Source organism: Lonchura striata, chromosome 5 (genome assembly GCF_050655825.1).
Source record: "Lonchura striata isolate lonStrDom1 chromosome 5, ASM5065582v1, whole genome shotgun sequence".
Taxonomy (NCBI): Eukaryota; Metazoa; Chordata; class Aves; order Passeriformes; family Estrildidae; genus Lonchura; species Lonchura striata.
Genome location: NC_140707.1, coordinates 39,985,393 through 40,006,456, shown reverse-complemented (window position 1 = coordinate 40,006,456; position 21,064 = coordinate 39,985,393). Strand labels below are relative to the sequence as shown.

Below are 21,064 nucleotides of genomic sequence, written 5' to 3'. Positions count from 1 at the left end.
TTGGCAGGATATAGTTGAAGGTACAAACTTTAAGTAAAATATAGTAATTAAAAAAAAATCTAGATATAGATGTACCACTGCTTAAGATTGTTCGCATTTAGTTGTAACAGGCAACAAGGTTTCCAGGTTGTTTTTCTGCCCATAAACGATGGTTTATGCTGCATCCATTCTGTGGTCTGTGTTTTCAAGCTCATGTCCAGGCATGTTTTCTGATCCCTGGCTTGTGTTGAATGTGTTGCTTTGGCCTGCTGTGGCTGGACTAACCAATCTTGTCTTCCAGTTGTAAGGCTGGAGTTGGATTTAGTCACTTGTCTTGGTGGTCAAGTCTGGACGAAGAGCAGCTACTGAAGGTGGTCTAGGCAGCTCTGGCCTCCTGGTTGTAGTGCTGACACATTGTGGAAGTGGAGCAGCTTTTAGAGTGTAGAGGTGTCATTAAGATACTGAAGTTGCTGACAGCCAGCCTGTGCTGGCTGTAGGGATGGACCATGCTGAAAATGGGCTCTTTGTTTCTACTGGCTTAGTACCTCCTGTTATCAGGCAATTTAAAACACTTGGAAGTGCTTCAGGTGTTCCTTGTGTGCCACATACTAGTGAATTAAGTAAAGTTAACTTTTGAAATAGCTTGTAAAAGCACAGTAATTAAAAAAACCATGGCTGCTTGTAGCTGTTATCTTTGGGAGACTGGACACTCGGCTTTGTTACAGTAGGTACATTTCTCCTATTTCAGAAACCCAGCTTCTTCATTGTTCTCAAAGACTAGTTTGTTAGCTCATCCCACCATCCATATGCTTGTACATCACTGGATTAGATGTTGGTTCAGTGATAGTACCTGGTATTTGGCTCTAAGCAAGAGGTGATGGTGTGACATAGGAACAGTTAAGTGCGCCAGCTGAAGTCTGGAAGTGCTAGTTATGAACTTTAGTGCTGTCCTATTATGTAACTCCCATGGAGAAAGGATTTACAGCTCTGACCTTCTGCTGCAAGTTAAAGCATTGCTTTCCTTTCCAATACTCTTAGGAGCTATACTGCTGTATCTATGCTTACCTTATGTTCAGAGTAATGAGCTCTAACTTTTTTTTTCTGTTTGTAATACAAAGTTATTCATGCTGGCTCCTTAGAGAAAGAAGAACTTGTGTACTCACCGTGAGCTGACATCTAAGAAAAGGAAGAAATGTTAATATCTACTAAAATCACAGTAGACCCCTAGTCCACCCAGATTTGTGTTAAAAGTTGCTATGTTCTGTTATGATGTTCCAGGCAAGTGTTACATGCATGAGAAGTAACTTCCAACAAAGTGTAAGACAAACGATTTCTTTAGCCTATTGTAGTAGGCTAAGGCTCTATGTGGAATTTGTTTAATAGAGAGGATTTATCCCCCCTGTCCCCCATGAATAGGGTTTATGTCTCAACGCAAGAGCAGACTTCTTTGCTAATGTGCAGTGATGAAGACCAGTTCAATGTGAGACTAGTTAAGGGTGTCTTGGCTGACTTCAGTTGAAGACTCGACTTTCATCACAGGTACACTTTGCTGGTGTCCTGTGCTGGCAAAACTTCCTATCTGTGCTGTATCTCGTGTAGATCTAACTGAACACAGGTCTGTCTGCAAGAGTTTATCTTCTAGAAGAAAACTATCCATCTCTCCAGCAGAGATCTGGGGTGACTCATATGTCCCTATCTTGGCACTATGATTAGTTTTATCTTGCCACTTGTTTGGAAGCTTTCCCTGCAAACCTAGTGTAGTGGTTGGTGGGTAGATCCAGATAGTTTACATGTACTTTTGAACTCTGCAAGGATGCCCACCTTTGCTAGCAGCTCTACAAGACATATCTGTGATCTGACAAGGGTATTGCCTGGACTTCATGAAGTCGGGTTATGACCTAGAAGTGCTTTGAACTGGCATACCTGGTCATGTTGTACTTCCACTTAATGAACTGCGCAGTGGGATTGTATCACACTGGTTTATGACACTGCTGTGTCCTGCCCTGAGCAAGCTGGTTTCAAACTGAATGTGGAGCAGCACTTGAGGGGATGATGTGGCTCCTCAGAACATTGGAAGAGTTATCCACAATGCACTAGGAACTGAATTTTCAAGAGGTGTTTGTGGATGGCTTTGGCCCCATATGTACCCTGAAAAGTCTTTTTCTGAATAGGGAAAGGAAACCAAACCCTCGGGTGTGATGAACTAGATCTAGCCTAGCTAGGGCATGCTATTTAATTTAGGCTTTTAACATCTATGTTCTTTCTGCTATTAAGTCCTATGGCCAACCTGTGCAAAGCTCTTGACAGCTACTTTTTATTTTCCATTGTCAAATATTTAAGTACTTCCTCGAAGTAGAATAGTGAGATGATTCTGGTGAGTGCAGGGCTTCTCTGTTCATCTGTTGCTTGTTAAATATGAATGAAAGATTGTCAGTTGCCCTCAGTTCTCCTTGCTTAGGTTTGCAGCATGGGAAAGTGGAAATCTGTAAACACAGTATGTTAAAATATTGTCTGCAAGCATGAGCAAGGCCCTTGATGGAAATGAGGGAAGTAGATCTGGAATTTGTAGTGATATTGAATATAGCCTGGAAGGAAAGGAGAGATTATTGGTGTCTGCATACGAAGCAGAGAATGCTCAGAAATCCTTTCTGCTGTCTAAATTACCAAAGAACTTAAAATGAGATGGCAAAAAGTTGACCAATGTACACAGCGATGTGTCAGGGTGGGGATACACATACATTCCCACATATGTGGGAATACACACACATATAGGTTGATGTGATTTCTGGCTTGATTAGGTGAATTGGCTGATGTAAGCTAAAGGCTGAAATCTTGCATGGAGGCTGTTATGATAACCGTAGGATGTTTTTCATGTGGTTCTAGGCATGAGCATCCAGTGGTGATGTGATCCCTGTGGAGGGGGAGCTTGGTGTAGAGGGAGCTGATAGGGAAGTCCGAGTTCCCTATAAGCAGAGGTCCAGGAGTGTCCCTCACCCAGAATCCTGCCCTCTCGTGGCCCTGGCTGGGGGGAATGGCTGCCCTGTGACCCGGAGCAGAGCCTCGGGCGTGCTGCTCAGCAGGACGGGGAGCTTCAGGGGTGTGCTGAGCACACAGCTGTGCTCTGGCCATGTGAGAGAGGTGTGAGGAGGAACAGTGGAAATCATCCAGGAAACACATCCCAAGCTGAATTATTGAATATTATGGGATGCTATCCAGAAGCAAGATCTAGGGGTACTCACTCACACCTTTTTAGTCACCCTTTCTGAGAGGAGCCCTCTGTGGAAGAGTGGCAGCATTCCCTTCTCAAGAGCCTGGAGGTTTGGGCAAAGAATCGGATACTTTGATGATAAAATGGAAAGCTAGCCAAGATGGAATTTCAGAATCACACAATGCAGAACTGCATCAGCAGCGTGGTAAAACCTGTTTCACCTCAAACCATGTAGATAAAATCCACATCACTTTATTTACAGTACCATGGAAGACTGTGCAGACTTGGGAACTTGGATCAGCTGGAGGTCTATATGTGCAAGTTAGCTACAGGGGTACTCTCCTAACCTCTAGGTTAATCTCCAAAAGGAACTGTTTAGCTTTGAATGCTGTTCCCTGTGTGCTCTCTAACACTTTCTTGTTCTTTTGATGAATAAAACTTAGGATGTTCAATGTTTGTGTGGCTATAGAAGGTTAAAAGGTGTTGGGTTGGCTGTCTCTACTTGCTTACTACCAAGAAGGAAAACTGGTATGTGCCTTGACTTTCCAAGATCAAAACAGCTTGCAAGACTCTGCCTTTAATCTTTAAATTTTCTGTGGCTTCTAGTAAGGATGTATTAGTTCAATTTTCATTCAGCATGCTGTTGGTGAAAGTTTATTAGATGCTTTAATTCCACTTGAACAGTCTGCCTGACCAATAGTATAATTAATTGACCATTTGTGCCACTTAGAGGTGTAGGCATTGGTGTGCAGCATACTGATAAGGTTTCTCAGAGATGGCTTTCTTACATGCTAGTTATAAAGTGCTTTGAACTGGAAATTGAGCAATTACCTCTGGAAGTAACTAAAAAAGGCTAGTGGAAGATGTAGCTGGATGATAGTATTGAATGAAGAAAGATTGGGTTATGCATGTGGCTTTTGAAGACAGTCTCAAGTCCCATCTGAGCATGCTTTTGGATTGGAGGATATCTGTTCTCGTAATTTGCTCAGGTTGTTTTAAGTTGGACAACTCCTAAATTGCTTCAACATGGTAAAAAACTGAGTCTAGAATGCAGTAAGACTTCTATTTTCTCTTTAGACTGTGTTCTTTGAAGTGGTGCTCCCCCAGTGTGTTAAGGCTTTGTACCAAGAATTGAAGGATTTAAATTCACTAGGCTTAGCATCTTTGCACTTCAACAAAGTAAATCACAGGCTTTGTAAGGACTTTGTTTTAAAGTTACCTTTTCCTATACTAATACAGTGGGTGTATAATTGCCGAAATACCCACCTGATGCTTATTTTTTCGGTTCAGTGATTTGTTTACTTCAGTAGTAAGAGAAAGCAGTTGTTGAACAAATGTAGTGTGGTGTCTGTTTTTCCTACCCAGCTTACAACAGCTTTGCATTTCCTAGTTATAAAGTATCTAAACTTGCTGTGTAGTGCTTCTGCACCCGCAGGGCTGGACGACTGAGGAGTTAAAGCACATGCTGACTACTGTGTCGGTCTGTACAAGGTGGGCTTGTCCAAATAAGAAAGAGGTGAAGATAGAAACTAGTCAGATTCTGCTCAAGTCTAGTAACTGAATTTAGCAGGTGAGAAAATCCTTTAAGGCTCTCAATCACTCTTTCAGCAGATCTTTGCTCCAGTAATTAAGTGTTGAATTGGAACTGTTCAGCTTCTGCTTTTATCGTGGATGCTTCACTTGGTTATGGTTGTGTGCCTGCATTTATCCAGCCAACCCTGTTTGATACCGAGCTTGCTGGACCTTCCTGTGCTGGATGGGGAAGAGCAATACTGAGGTGTCAAAACGGTTCCTAAAGCAGGCATGTGACTTCTGTAGCTTCTTTGAGCACTTGGCTTGGGTGCATCTGCCAAAGCCTATAAATGCTTGATCGTCTCTTCCTGCATAAGTATACTAAAGCTGGATTGTCAAATGTGTGCATATTGTGCCACAAATTTGTAGAGTGGGAACAACCCAAAGGAATCACCCTGAAAGTCTTCAAGAAGAACCTATGCAAGTTGTGAGCCATTTTGAGAATTAAATGCCACATCAGATTGGGCACTTTTTTCTGTTCTTGTCTGCCCCTTTTAGATTGAGACTTTGAAGGAGGTCATCACCTTTTTGAATGTGCTTCCCCATTGCTTGTTTTGAGGTGCCTTACTTTATTTCTGTTACTAGTTAAGTGGATAAACTGTTTATTTTTTTCTTTTGCAGAGGAGCTACCATGTGTTTCTAGCCTTAGGGCTGAGAGGAAGTGCCATCACTTGAAGCAAAACCAAACTCATCCTTCACTGCCTCTCCCAGTGCTTTCTATCCCACAGGTTAGTTAGGTGATATTGAAGAAGAGTGCCTGGATCTTCTGTGTTTTGCTAACCTCAAAGGGTACTCCTTTGAGATCCTAAATGGTACTTGGTTCTGCTCAAGTTGTGTTGGTGCCCTGTTTACACTTAGTGTGCCCCAAAGGTGGGAAAGAGAAGACAGGAATGTCAAGTATCTTCAACTTGCCAGAGGATGTGGTTAGGTAACTTAAGGGGATTTTCAAGTCTTTCAAACAATGAGTAAACATGTCAAATGTGATGGAAAACTCCAGAGTCTTACATGGATGCTCTAAGTCTCTTTGTCAAAATTGGAGCGTCAGGATGGTGATGAATTTCTACTTTTGAGCAGTCCCCTTTGATAGGGAAGGTACCAACTGTTGTCAGAAGGGCAAGCAGGGTGTTGCAGCTCAGTAAAGCCTCTCTGCTAATGAGGGTTAATATTTTATGTTTTTTGGGTAAGCTACTAATGAAAAGTTAGTTTTATAACAAAGACTGGCATGTTAATCTTAGGTGGAATTTGAGACTTGGATCCATGCAGTTTAATTACTATATTTAGATTATTACATATGTAACCTCTATAAAAGCCCAAACAAGTCAAGTAACTCCACAATAAGCATGCCACTTAGCCACTCAACTGGACTGACTCTAGCTTTGGTACCTTTGGTTCCTTTTTGCATATTTCTACCTAACCTTTCCTTCGCAGATAAAAAATTGAGGACAGTATATAATGGTAATCTGTCTTGTCCACAGTGCAATACTCATGCAGGAGTGTAAGAGAACAGTAATAGGTTTTTTGGTTAACCCTCTCTCTTGAAGGGTGTTGCCTGTACTGGTTAAGTTAAAGCAATAGCACTGCTTCATTCCCTGCTGTCCAGTGTTATTCCCTTTATTTCCTATGTTAGACACTCAGCAAGTGCTTCCCTATAGTTCAAACACTGCATGTAAATGAAACCACAGCTGTAATTGCTCAGAGGTAGGAGGAAAGAGCTCTGAGGTGTAAGGAGTTAAGTATGTGCTACACCTGTCCACAGTCTGCATTATCTACTCTTTTCTTAGATGCTAGTAACTCTTGGTTAGTAACTATAAACATGACTGGAGGCTGAGGGAGAACAGCTTTCCAGGCATTAAATGTCTGAAGAATGGTGATAGATTGTGTTGTCTTTTATCTTTTCTACTAGCTTGTTTTGTGAATTTGAGTGAGTTACCATCTCTAAAGCTTTTCACCTAGAGTGGGATAATGCCTGCCTTCCAGGTATGTGTCAGAGCCCTTTTCCTAGTAAATGTGCTGTAGTCCGCAGATAAAAGAAGTCTTAGAAGTGCAAAACCTCTGAAGCTGCACAGCATTCGTATAATATATCCCCAGTAAACAGCTATTTGGCAATGTTTAATGCAATTTCCAGGTAATGAGGGATGTTTTAAACTGTTTTTTTTACAAGTCTACTTTATTTCATAAGAGGCAGCCAAATATGTATCCTGTTGCATTTGAATGATCCTAGTTGTTCCTGTTCCTAAATAGGACCTCAAATTATTCTTGTTCAAGTGATGCACAGCACCTAAGAGAATTTCTGCCTGAAAGCTCAAACAAGAGCAAAAAATGTTTAGGGTATTTTTGTGTCTGTGTTGCCTTGGGAACTGCAGAGTTGAAGCTCCTTGCCGTTGTAGGCATGGGTACCAAGCTGGTGCCATATATTATCACCATGTAAAACAATTCTTAAACCAGTAAAAAGTTACAGGATTTCTCTGGTGTTTCTGATTTATTAACAGTTTCATTTAATTAAAAGTAATTAACTTAGCTTTCTCAGGCAACATTCACTCTTCTTGGGAAGAACTCAAGCGTAGCAATCTGAAGAGGTCAGTGGACTTGAGAATCCCAATTCCATATGGTTAGGACACAGATATTCTTCCAGCACCTGAACCCAGTGCAGGTAGTTTATATGGTGGGGGAAATTCTAGAGGTTAGTGAATGGTTCTGCTCATGATGACTGTAAAAATAACTTCTCTCACAAACAAGCTGTTGAATAACCTCAAGCTGATTCCTTTATTAAAAAGGCACACAGCAACAAGAAATTTAGGGAATTGTCCCATTCAACTACCTACTGTATTCTGACTACTAGTTTAATTCTTTGATATCTGACTCTACAAAGCCTCTGTATTCTGGGAAATATCCTTTGCATACATGGGCATTGCATACAGGTAATAGAAATACCTACCTGAATAGTGAGAACATCTATGAAAAAAAGTTATTGTAGGAGCTTATCAAGTGCTTATTAGGTACCTCAAAGCAGAACTTAAGTGATATTTCTACAGTGGAAGTGTGGTATGTATTTGTGGGGAACAGTTTGCTGTGGCTCTAGCATCCTGTTGGTGAAACTAGACTGTGTGAATGCAAAAAGCAGTGTGTTCAGGATTGTGGTGCTACTGCTTTTGATGGGCTGGTGCTGGTCAAAGGGGTGGAAGAATAACTGATTTTTGGTGCTCATGGGGAGAAGAATGATTGGTGTAAGCCCGAAAGGGGTAAACTTTATCAGAAAAGACTTATGCTGGGGAAATGATTTTCAGTAGAAAATGGAGTGAGATGCTCAGGGATAAGATGATAAGTCTGAAGTCAACAAGCTAGCTAGAGTGAATCTGTCAGGCAGGTCGCTAATTATAGATTGCCTGAATTAATCCATTATGGCACAAGTCCATTTGGGTAGCCATTGCTATGGATGTTGACTCCTGTTTTGAGGAATCCTGGCTAAGTACTGAGAAGTAGATGAGCAGTTCCAGTATCTACTATCATGTCTATCATGTGGCACCACTGCAAGGAATAGTGCTACTCCAGTAATAATCTCTTTCTGCCTGAACTATTTAATATAGTGGGAAGAATGATGTTTGAAAATAATGTTTGTCATGGGCTGCCTCTGCTGCTAAAGATGGCTTATACCTGTAGAAAAAAGATAAGGAAAGAATAGGATGTGGTTGTCTTTCCTATGTATTTACTGCGTGCCTAATGAATCTGACCAGTAATTCAGGTTAATTGCTGCCCAAATTATGCTAATTGTAAAATTTTACAAAGGCCAGGTGATTTATGCATCCTTCTAAAAGATCAATCATTTTTTGAGCTAAAAAGGAGTCTTTTGGCTCTTTTTCCTTACAGAGTGCTGTTTTGGTGAAAGAACACTATTTTTCCCTCTTTGAGTTGACACAAATGCTGGACAAGAGGTCTTTTCTGTATAGAAATATTAAAATAAGAGCTGTTACCATTTCACAGAATCGTCAGGTCCTTGAACTTTACTAGGAAAACAACAGTAATCATCTTCTAACAAAAATCTTATCTCTAAATTCACATTATACTGAGTTTCTGTGGGAATGCTGTTTTCATTCCTTGGTTTGATCTCTTCCCAGTTCAAGCTAAGCCTCTTTTTATTAGTTCTTAGTCACCTGAAGCATTACTCACCTTAAGAGCATGCTAGTTCAGAGAAATTATTTGAAGAAAAATATTTTGGGCGAGTGTTATTATCACAAGGTGACCTGTGTTTTGGGGAGACCAGCCACTCCAGCTTTGCTTTGTGCTCTTTAGCAATTCATTCAGTAACAGGCTTTTAAGGATTCATGCTTACATCCTGGCACTTCTGTAAAAGCTTCTTTCTATGCTCAAGGATATATGCAGGTCCTGCTTCAGGCTTTCATGTGAAAGTTAATTCACAGAAATAGTCCATTTGTTGAGTGTGAGCCCAGGGTTTATAAAATAGATTTATCTAATTTAGAGGACTTTAAGTGATTCCATTTTAAGAATCTCAGATGAAGATACCTCTCTGATGCAGTCCTCACACTTTGTAATGGAATCTGCTTTTGGGTTATGAGCATGGAGAATGGTGAACAAAGGGAGGGATATAAATCTGTATTGTAGCCAAAAGTTGCTGTCAAGCTCTTTGCGTGCAAACTTCAGACTTTCCTGCCTTGCACCTTGCTCACATGTATTCAAAATATGGCTCTGGTTTTACCTCCTAAAGTGTTCCCTCCCTTTTACCTAGGGGTTAATGATGACTAAATTTCCTTGCAAACTTTTTTCTAAGAAGTTTTTGATGGGCTTTGCTTACTAATGAGGGAATTCCAGTGAGGGAGGGAGAGGGAAGAAGGAAGCTTCTTGGCCAAGTCTTCACAGACAGACAATTAAAATTGCAATAAATTCTAGTCCTGTGTGAGCCCTAATGTACCTGTGCTCTTAGGAGGCTCTGGTGACACAGGATGAAGCTAGCTGAGTCCAGAGAGTGGAGTCTCTGCAGGACAGCTAAATATTGTTTTCCAGTGGTTTGAATTTTCTTAAGAATAATTTAAGCTTGCATTTTTTTTTCATGTTCTTTTCCATTCTGCTTTTATTTTGGGTAATGCTAATGCTTTCTTGACACTGTATTGATATCCAGGTGTAATTGTAGTGGAGTGCTTCTAAAAATCTTTACAAGAAACTAACTGATTCACGGCCATGTGGCCAACAACTCTGTGTCATCCAGGGGCTAGGCTACACTTATCTTTTGTTCTTACTGAAAACTAATAGGAATAAAATCTCAGATTTCAGGATGTAAAATTTGTCATCTGGCTTGATTGAGCAAAAACACACCAACGTTGAACTGACTTACTTCTCTGTAGTCTGGAGTCAGAAGTCCTGGAAAACAAAGGAATATGGTGGTACTTGAGCTGTAACCAGTAACAGAGCAAAAATAGTGATAGAGCTGAATACTGAGTATAATTAGGGTTTTTGAGGGACTAGTTAATAACTTCCTCCTTCTACTTGAATTCTAAATGAGAAGCTGGGAAATTATTTGGGTTTGTAACTGTAAGTGGGAGGAGAGAAAGGCCCAGGAAGCTGCAGAAGTTCAGATGACCTTGGAGAACCTAGAACAGTGAGGAGGGATAGAAGTCAACTGGCAGCCTGGCATGCAGATAAACCTGGGGAGAGAAGATGTTTGGTGCAGGAGCTGGTAACAGTACTTGTATATGTAAGATGTTAATGTAATTGCTAGGGGGAAAATGTCTTTCCAGAGTCAGGTACAGGGTGGTCTTTCTCTGTGAGAGCTGGCAGACTTCAGCTGGGAGGATCAGAGATGATTCTTCTTGATTTTAATAGTTTCCTCAAAGGTTTCAAGTGTTTTCCAGTTAGGCCCTGAAAGAGAGCAGATAAAATGTGTAAGACCTGTCTGAATCTTAAAAGGATTGGAATTAAAATGGAGTAAAGACAAAGTGTCAGCAAGTAAGAGTGAGAAAAGGGGAGTGTCTAGTTACAAGGAGACTTGAGTGGAGAAACATGTGGAGCAAACAGTCATGGCAAAATCAGGATTGACAAGGATAAGCAACTTGATTCAGTTTGGAATCCTTACTGGTGCCTACATCTTTAGGATCCAGGAAACCTTATAGCAAGACCAGACACACAGCCATTTCTCATTCACCCATTAAACCGATTTTAATGAAACTGTCACTCCAAGTTCTTAAACCCAGATTTTTTTTTTCTTGGGTAACAGTTGACCTAAACTGACCTAGTATCTGCCTGGAGTCCTAGTGAACAACATAAAATAATTTTTCTTAACTCTTCCCTTCCTATTTGTACAGCTAGATTTCCTTAAATTTCTTAAGGCTGATTACCCCTCCAATTGTGTCTTGCCTCCTGGTATAGACCAAAAAGCTTGTAAAAAGTGGAATGATATCTGATTCAGCATGTCAAGATTTTTTTCAGATGAAACTAGGATTTAGCAATGTTTGCTAAGACAGCTAATGCCTGGGATAACTCTTAATCATGAAGAGGTGTGCAAGCTCGAAGAAGAGGAGAAGAGAGAGGTCCTTTGCACCAGAACAGGCTTGTCCTCAGTCAGAAACCTGCTGAGAACAGTCTTGCTGACATCTATACAGTTCTGAGCTGCTTTTTGGGCAGTGCATGCCAATCACCACAATCTAGGCCTTCATTATTGCCACCTATCTACCTATTTTTAAATAAACCTCAAATGTAGCATGCAGCACTTTGTAGCTATAGTGACTAGACCTCTCCTGAGGCTTACATTTGAGCAGAGTAAGGGTGTATAATTTGTTGTTGTCTTATTTGGTTGAGGAAAAATATATGCTGTAATTCTTGCATGGGTGGCTGCAGGTGAATGGGGAGAAGGGATTAGTAATACTTCACCTCCCCTGTTCCCTGCTGATGCTTGCCTGCTGTCCCCTCAAGCAGTAGAGGATCGCATGAGCAGTAGGCAGCCTACCCTTCACTTGTGCTGTTGAGTGATAAAACAAATCCTGCTGCTTCTGATCCTTTCTGCTGGTGTCACTTCTTCCTGGGATCATCATCTTATTGGCCACAGTCCGGGCTGCTGTGAAGGTAGGCAATATCCTCCAGTGAGAATAGGAACCTCAATTATTTGGGTCAGAAAAGTACATTTCTTCAGATGAAATTGGCCCAGTAGCCTCTTAAGCTATAGAATGCATAAAGCAAGCAAGCTGCTTAACCCTTTACAGAAGCTCACTGTACTGTCCTAGAGGTGGTGGTGGTGTGAGTACTCTTCATAGCCTGAAGCAGTCACAATGCTATGTGAAGCTGGTATCACAGCCTGCTTTCAGTCTGTCAGCTAAGAATGTCAGTTTGGTCTTTGTCCGCTGTGAGAAGTCTGACCAGTAAGCCTGAGTATGTGTTTGTACTGAGGCCAGGTCTTAGACCAGACGGAAAGAGATCCAGAAAATCTGAGGAATCCAGATAAAACCACAGATGTTTTCCCATAGCTTTTTCAATAACATGCCCTGAAAAGGAAGATGAGAGACTGCAATAATCTTGCCAATTATCTGTGTCAAAGATTTATTGTGCAAAGGTCTCATATTTGCTTATATTAAGACTGATATCCTGCTCCCTTCAGGGAGGCAGACAGCAAAAACAGACTGAGATGTATATTAGAAATTTTTTAGTCTTCACTAGAGAGATGCACAAATTGCAGCACAAAGTTGGTTGAGCACTTCCAGAACCCCAATGAAGTACAACTGGAGGAAAGTTAACCTGGTGAGTGCTGTGTGATTTTGGACTAGGGATGGCTGCTTGTATGAAATGCTGTCAGTCTTAGAACAACTCATGTATGAAAATACAAAAAAGATACCTGAAATACCCAAAGAGATACAATCCCACTGGCTTGGATAGCTTTTGACTGCAAGGGGCTTGGTGACAATGAAAGTTAACTTCACTTGTGTTTAAAGTGAAATACAGTAGAAGTGGAAATACTCAAAACTTATTTCCCCAGAAAATAAGGAAACCATATCTGCTTTTAGCAATAAGGAAGCAGTATGAGTATTCTGTAGCTCCTCACAAAAAGTGTGAAAAATTCAGTGTAGCTAGAATTGAAAGTAAACACACTAAAATAAACAGTTCTATAGTACAAAATGTTGTGAAAAAGCTGTTACCCTGAGCGTGAGCAGCCTGTATTAAGATCAGTCACTTCTGCTTGGGAGTGCGGGGTTAAATATATGTATAACATTGTGGGGAGGAAGGGAAGTGCTTTGGTGGAAAAGAGATATTGTATCTTGCTGGGGAAACTCATGTCAACAGTCACAATCATATCATAGCAGCATCAAGATACCTGTAAATATTTCTTATGAAGACACCACTGTCCTTGCTTCCCATTTTCCGTAGTAAAACTGCAGACCTCATAGCAGCAACCTGACAGCTTAGAGACGTATTGCCTTTGTGACAGTAAAGACATTGAAGAGCTGAGGTGTATCCAGAAAAGGGCAATGAAGCTGGGGATGGGTCTTGAGGAGCAGCTGAGGGAACTGGAGTTATTTAATCTGGAGGGAAGGAGGCTCAGGGTGACCTTATTGCTCTTTACAACTCCCTAAAAGGAGGCTGTAGCCAGGTTGTGGTTGATCTCTTCTTTCAGGTAACAAGTGACAGCACAAAAGGAAATGGCCTAAAGTTGCACCAGGGGAGGTTTAGATTGGGAAATGTTTTTTCACTGAAATTGTTGCCAATTATTGGAACAGGCTGCCCAGGAAAGTGGTTGAGTCACCATCCCTGGAGGCATTTAAAAGATGTGTAGATATGGTGTTTAGGGACATGGTTTAGTGGAGAACTTGGCAGTGCTGGGTTAATGGTTGGACTTGATTATAGAGGTCTTTTCCAAACTAAATGATTCTGTTCTGTGATTCCTTGTAGAGCTCAGCAGGAGAGGTTCTGCTGGGAACATCATACAAACCACATCTGTCACTTCGGTATGGAAAGTATGCCTGACCTGTGTAAACAGATTTTCATGCAAAAGCAGGTTTTCATGCTAGTGTGGAGTAATATTGCTGTATAGTTGAACAGTAGTGCTAAAATACATCTTACTCTCAAGCTCTATTGGAGGGCATGTGAACTGTACTTGAAAAGTCTGGAAAAACCTTGCACACTAACAATTTACTAGTTGGAAGTGGTGTTGCCTAGTTTGGTTCTTCAATGAATGGCAGTGCTGTAGAGATGCTTGACATGTTTTTCTTTCCTCTCAAAGTTCAGCAGTCAGATTACTGCTTTTTAAGAAAGGCACAAGTAATTACTGTAAACAAATCCTGTCTGCAGAAATTGGAAGCATATTTACTCTTCTGAATGTTGTCTGTCACTGACAGAAGATGATGGCATTAGAGCTAACCATGGTGCCACTGACAAGGGTCCTTCCTTCTTGCCTCACACAAGCATTTCATCTTAGAAGTGTTTCTCTGTAGCACTTCCAATTCCTGAAGCAACCAGTTTATGCATCTTGTCTGTTATGGAAAGGTTTTTATCATATATTTAGACTGTCATATTAACTGACTATTTTTTTGAGGTAGGAGCAGAGAGCAGAGAATTAGTTTCATGCCAGCAGAATGGAAGTTCCGATCCTGAAATTTTTCTGCACAGCAGCTTCTTCAATTTGTGATCCAGAAAGATCTTGGTAGTGGGGGATACTTCTCTGCTACTGCCTGTGCAGTCCCAAAAGGCTATAATTGCTTGACAGTCCAAGAAAGCATTGTCCAGCACTTTCTTCCCAGGGCTAAACTCTTGATGGTTATGCCTACAAAACTGAGGGAAGCACTTAGTTTAAATGTAAGTAGAAAAATGAGAATTATGGTAAACACTGTAAAATATAATGCAAACAGAACTACAGAATGAAGTAATGAAACAGTGAATCTTTCCTTTAGGGAGTTGGGAGGAAAAGTTTAGTTTTTCTGAGTTTTTACAGAACTTTCATTTCTGTTTTGTACTTATTTTCCTGATTCTTTCTCTCTTGGTCTAAACTCCTGGCTGGCACACTTTTTTTTTTTTTTTGGTTATCAGGATTGTGTTATTCCACTCTGAATTTAAAACTTGCCTTGTGTTTAATGTGTCTGTCTGGGTTACTGCAAAATGCACCAAGGTGGGTTTGGCCCTTGAAGCAGTGAGTATTAAGCCAAGCCTGGGATCCTTATGATGTTGACAGCATCCTACTGAAGGGCTATTCAGAAGACTCTCTGCTGGCTTGCTGAAGCAAGAGTCAAGATTTTTAAATGGTGTTTTTAAAAATAGTCATCTGACTTTCATAAAGTTGAGTCTCTAAAACAAGTTGTCTGTAGATCAGATGCATATGATCTTAAATAACTGCATGTGTTGGTAGGTGGACATAACTACTGCAGTGAGATGTAGGGGGGTGAATAGTACCTCATGGCAATTAACTGAATAGTTAATCCATCTGTTAACTGACCAGTTCTCTTCTGGTAGGGAGAATGTCTGTATGGTTGCCAGTTAATCTATAGACTAGAAGTTCAGGGATAACACATCCTCTATGATGTTAGGAAAACCCTTCCTTTTTTAATAGTACTGGAATAATGTTAGTAATAAAGGTAAGAAAGCTGCTGCTGCTTTCACAAGCTGTATTTAATAAGAGTACATGATATTATGTATGAACAAAGTGAAATTCCAGTCTTCAGTTTTGCGGTCTCTGACACTTCAGAGGAGTAATACAGCAATAGGGGCAACTTCCTTTATTACTCTGTACAGCTTTGAGGCCTGTGGGGCTGTGAATGCTATTACTCTGTATAGCTGATCAGGCCAGAACCCAACTCTGAACATCGCTCTGGAGATGGCAGGATAGACCTATAGAAGGAGAGTTGTCAGTTCTGTCCCCAGACAATGCTTCAGAAGCTTTGGTGCTGGAGTGCTGATGATAGTAGATGTAAAGCTGCATGAAGTGGGAAGAAGCTCCTGATGCAATCATCTTCAGTTAAGAATTGTCTTTGGATCATAAAGGGATAAGAATATAGTTAAGGAAAGTGAACCCTTGAGTGTTCTCAGTATCTCCTTTTTTAATATCCCTTCTGTGCAATGGAATTTCAGACTTGGCATTCATTTAGTATGTGTCTCCTGACGGGCAGCCAGCCCTTGATAGGTTTTGAGCTAATGAGATCAGCTATTTCTAATATCTACTTCTTGGTTCTGCTGTTGGCAACAGTTACACCAAACATAATGAAGGCTGGATGCCAGCTTCAATTTGAATGCCTCTTTCAGCATTTTTGAAGAATTGATTTAGGGACCAATGTTTGTAGAGCTATCGAGTTATAATGGGTGGCATTCTCCATCCTGGAAGATCTACAAGGACAAGTAATTTGTGATGGAAGAAGTGCCCTTGTATAGTTTTATATCCATTGGAGCTCAATCCTGAAGATGTGGCTGCCAAACTGAGTTTGTAAACTGTGTTCAATCATCATGTCTCCCTACAAGATTATTTTCTAACAGAACAGGGGAGTTCCACTGGTGGTAGGGGTCTTCATACACTTGCTTTGTCTACAGTAATAGTGTCTAATAGATACGGCTGTGACTGAAGGGTGACAATGGTTGTGGTGTAGACTAGAAAGTGGGAAAAGGGTATCTGGCTTGAGGTAAACTCAGTTGTATGCCTTGTTGTGAGTACTTACATAATGTGCCTTGTGTGCATGCCAAAGGGAATGGTATTTATGTAGGAGACAGTGTTCAGGAGGTTAGGAAGCCATCTTCGTTAAGACTTGATATCTGCTTTTTGCAGTGGGCAGTCTCTGGCATGGCTAGAAACTTTTGTTTTATTGGGAAAAAGGGGTTATGAAAGAAGAATATGTCATTTTTAGCTTGCTAGTTTGGGGTATTTAGAAAGCTTATCAACCAGCTTGGAGACTCCACTTAGAGTAGGTGCCCACTCTTCAGCAATAACACTGTGCAAGTAGAGGGCAAAAGTACTTTGAGTTGTTGAGAGAAAGACAGCATGAGAAGGTGCTTAAGAGAAGGGGATCCAGATGAATTGATGTCAGGTGATGAAGACAAATTTTAGGGGCCTTGGGTTTAAAAGGAAGCCCTTTATACATATCAGGCTACTGATGGGAAATCAGCAGAGAATTTGTACTTCAATCAAAGAGCATATTCATTTAAAAATACTTCAGCAAAACTTAGTTGTCATCAGATGTGCTTGAAGTTTTGTGTTACCCCACAGAACATACCAAGGACTCACATGGAAACCTTATGTCAAAACTTCCAGTACTCCAAGCTCTTGCAAATGGGGAAGAAGGATTCCTAGACTGACTGCATAGCCAGTCCTGTTAAAAGTAACAAAGGAGGGGAAAATAGGCTCAAGAAAGTATTATTTCACAGCCCCTTTTTGTGAGTGGCTAGACTTCCCACAGAAGTCTACAGTCCTGGAACTGACTTTTAGTGGTTTATACAGTGGAGGGTAAGAAAGTACATACTTGAGTCTCCATGATTTGAGAGAGCTGGGGCCAAGAGGGAAGAGTCCGTACAATGGTTTGAAGCATTCAGTATGCTAACGTTTGGGAAGCGTGGGGATCACTCTTCATGGAAATCTTGCTTGAATTACTGTCCTTTGTTGAAGTATACACCTGGTATTACTTCAACCCTTCTGCTTTTCTGAGAGCTTCTTTTGAGAAAGACATATCCCATTACAATGGAATATCTGACTTCTCACCTAGTGACAGCACAAAGTTGTAATCCTGCTGCATTTGCTAGTGGAGATCAACAGCTTCAACTATCATTATGGCAGACTAAAGTAGGGGACACAGTTACTGAGAGATTAACTTGGCCTAAGGTATACAGCAGGATGTTTTGAGTTTGTTTTTTGGGTTATGCTAAATAAGCACAGCACTCCTTAAACTGGAAAGACTGGATCATATTATTAAAAAATACAATTTAGTGAAGACAAGATTCCACATTTTATATTAATGGAAGTTTTGCTGTTACTGTCTTGGGACAAGAAGTTCATTGCTTGACTGTCAAATATTTGGATGTTCTATCTGGTTCAACATGTATAGTAGCAAAGGTAAAGAGAAGAAATAGTCCAAGTTAAACATACCTTTTCTTGTCAATGTGTTTGACAAATTAAATCTAATCCTAAATTTGTTCTAGGCTTACATGTTACCTTGGCTGCAGGAATACTTTGAGTAGGAGAGTGAGTTTTGACAGAAACTGAAGTAATTACTTAAATCATTCTCTACCTTAATACTGCCAGACTTACTAGAAAGCTTTAAAAGTTGCATGTTAGAAATGTGAGACTTAAGATGAAGTTCCTGTTTTGTGTTTAAGTTTTGGTTTCCTCCTCTGTTCAGATGATTGGTGTACTGAGTTTATGAGATGCTTAAACTTGTGACTTAAAAAACTGAAGTTGGATTTTAGGCATGTGGATATAAAAATTGTGTGGGAGAAAGGATTATTTTAAAATATGAAGTGAATTTCTTGTCCCTGGTGTCTCTGGTATTTTCTTTCCCACAAGTAAATGTAGTTAGGCACTTCCATAAACTTGCATGTCAAAACCAAAAAGAGACAATAATAAAAGTTCACTCCCTGACTGCAATGACTTTTTTTTTTTCTATGAACAACAAAATCACAACAAGAAAAAACCCTGAGAGCTGCTCTGAGATGAAGTGCAATTCTAAGGGTTTCTCCCAAACCCTTGGTGGGCACTTCAAATACTCCACTAGGCAGCTTCTCTGGATCTAGTACCTCATCTTCTAAAAACAGGATGCAGCTGCTGCATCATATTTGGGGATCAGTTTGCAAAGAAAACTAAAGTATTGTTTCCTAGCTAAAAGTCATCTAACAGATGAAGTATAATCTTTAAATGCTGCCCTTCATTGTAGTGGCTTACACAAAGCAAGGATTAAGGGAAGGAAAAATCACTGTAGAAGAATGATGTTTCTAGCCTGTAAGAGCAAAAACTGTCTTGAATTCAACTCATGCAAATAGCTCTAGAGTTTGCTGGGTTTGCAGTGTGTTCCCATGCATTTGCTCAGCCTTTACCATCCTCAAGCACAGGCTCTGTGCTTTGAAACTATTCTTATTTGCACAGCTGGAGGCTTGGGGTTGAAACATAAGTGGTGCTTTAACTTAAGCTAGACTCTTCACTTTTCAGGAGGGGTGACTCAAGGAATAAAAGTATTACAATATCTTTCTTGTAAGTACCTTTACCTAGGGGAAGTGCCTGTCTGAAATTTGTTGGGAAAGCCTAAATCTTGGTATAAAACTGTAAGATGCTAAAAAAACCCACCCAAGGACTGGAACTTTTTAAGATGCAAGACTTTGAGAACCTTTGTCTTAATAAGTTATCCAGGTGCTAGTAAAGTACAAACTTGTAAGCATTTCCAAAAAGGGTATATGAAATAAATCTCTTCTTTCCCCTGACCCAAAACTCATGATAAACTTCCAAGGAAGCTCACTTCAAAAGCCTTTTTTCATTTGCTGTAATTTGAGGCTGTGTGGGCACTTTGAGGACAGAGGCTGGACGGCCCAGTCAGCTGTTGGGAGTTTGGTAGCTCTGGCTGGTTATTTTTCTGCATGTGCAAGGCTGCAAACCTTGAGAGAGTTTTTAAGACTTTCAAATTCTCCTCTTTGTATTCCTAGAAGTGAGGCATTTTGGGTCTCTGGCTCAGAACAGAATCTCTGACCCTTGTGAAACCTGCTAGGCTTATGGTTCCATGGCAGGAAACATGGCTGAAGTCCAAAACCAGTGGTTGAAATTGAAGTCCTTGTGCCCTGTAGGCAACCTGCCATGGGGCTGAGAGTCTAGCCATGATTAAAACTGGAACTTGGCTCCAGTTCTGCCTCCAGAATGGCTGATTGCACCAGTTTGGAGCCTGAAACCAAGGTATAAAAATGTGAAACGATTCTTTCCAACAGCAACAAAAATGTCGAGAAGTTTATAGTCTCCCTTAATGTGTAAAATGGTATGGTATTCCTGGGGAATTCTCTCTGGGAAGGACTTGCTCATTTGTACTTAAGTAAGGCCAGTCTGAGAATTTTGACTCATGAGTGTGTGATCTGTGCCATATGAATATACCTAGATGAATCACCTTTCCCAAGATGTGTTCTAGGGGTCTTCAAATTTGAAATCTGCCAGAACAGGAGTAAAGTAATGCATGTGCTGTTTTGTATATCTCAGTTTTGTTAGGCGGCAGCATTCTGCAGTACTAATCTGAAGTGAAGCTGCTAAGTAGCAGAGGCACCTCTGTTTTGATCTGTAGTGAACTCTAGATTTGTTTCTTAATAGACTTCCACTTTCTCACGTTCTTGTCATTTGTGTCCCTTGCTCCCTCTTTTCCCTGAATCCTTGCTGAGGCATGTTACGGTGGTACTACAATGCCTTGGCCATTTCTTGTTACCTCCATCACAAAGGGCTGTGCTGTTCTGTTTGTGCTTATAATGTACCCAGATGGTGAATAGAATGAGTGACCACCAGGCTCATTTTCACTTGTGGGGTCAGACCTTTTTCTGCTAAATAACACAAGTGTTCCCAGCTGCTGTGCAGCTGCAGGGAGTCTGTTTTCCTTCACAGGCATTAAAAACCCTTTAATCAGTGTTTGTTGTTTGTCAGCAGTGGTGTTGAGGTGTGGAGAAAAAGAACAGATATGCTTTGTTGGCAAAGTTAACTTCATTCTGACCTCTTATCTTTCCTTTTTCTTTTCAAGTCTGAGAAGCAGAAAGCAGTTTGGGAAGTGGTTTCTGCAAGCACCTGTGTAAATGTATTTGCTAAAGGAGGAGGTTTGTGTCCTTACACAGATAGAACGTTTGACATAAAAAGATGCTCTGAAAGCTGCATTGAACTGGAAACTCTTTAGGGCAGGGACTCAAACTGGCTAGAATAGGCACTATGCAGACTCCCCTAGTGTAAATAAATATTACATAAGTACAAATACTGTTGCTTAATACTAGTGTTACTTACCTTAGTATTGAGTCTATATTCAATGGATCCCATTTGTAATCTGGTCAATTTTAACTTTTTCCTGTAAAATAGATTATTCCTTCTAGTTTTGGAAGAGGTTTTGTTTGTTTTGTTGGTTTTGGTTTTTTTTTAGCTGGGGTTTTGTGTTTGTGGTGGTTTGTTTGTTTTTCTTTTAGTTCTACTTTTAATAGCTTTCTTCTCATGAAGGAAAAGGGAGGAGATAAAGAACTGATAAACTGTCTCCAATCTCATTTGCTTTGGATGTAGTCTGTTCTGAAACAAATGGGAACAAGAAATCAAGAAGAAGCTTTGAGAAATTTCAGACCTAAGATAATTATTTTCCTCTTCTTTCTAGATGAAGCTTGGAAACCTGCTGGTTCTGCACATGTTTGCAG

At 40.5% G+C, this 21,064-nt stretch overlaps 1 protein-coding gene across 10 annotated transcripts in view; it reads left to right on the top strand.

Moving 5' to 3' along the window:
- SMOC1 (SPARC related modular calcium binding 1) overlaps positions 1–21,064 on the top strand; it is a 136,616-nt gene that overhangs the window by 15,245 nt on the left and 100,307 nt on the right. Inside the window, exon 1 of one of the 10 annotated variants that reach the window (XM_085582018.1) lies at positions 1–21,064. This exon is cut by the window's left edge and continues 14,995 nt beyond it. The exons of the other annotated variants lie outside the window; for them this stretch is intronic. The gene's annotated coding sequence lies outside the window, so the exon portion shown is untranslated. 10 annotated transcript variants of the gene reach the window in all.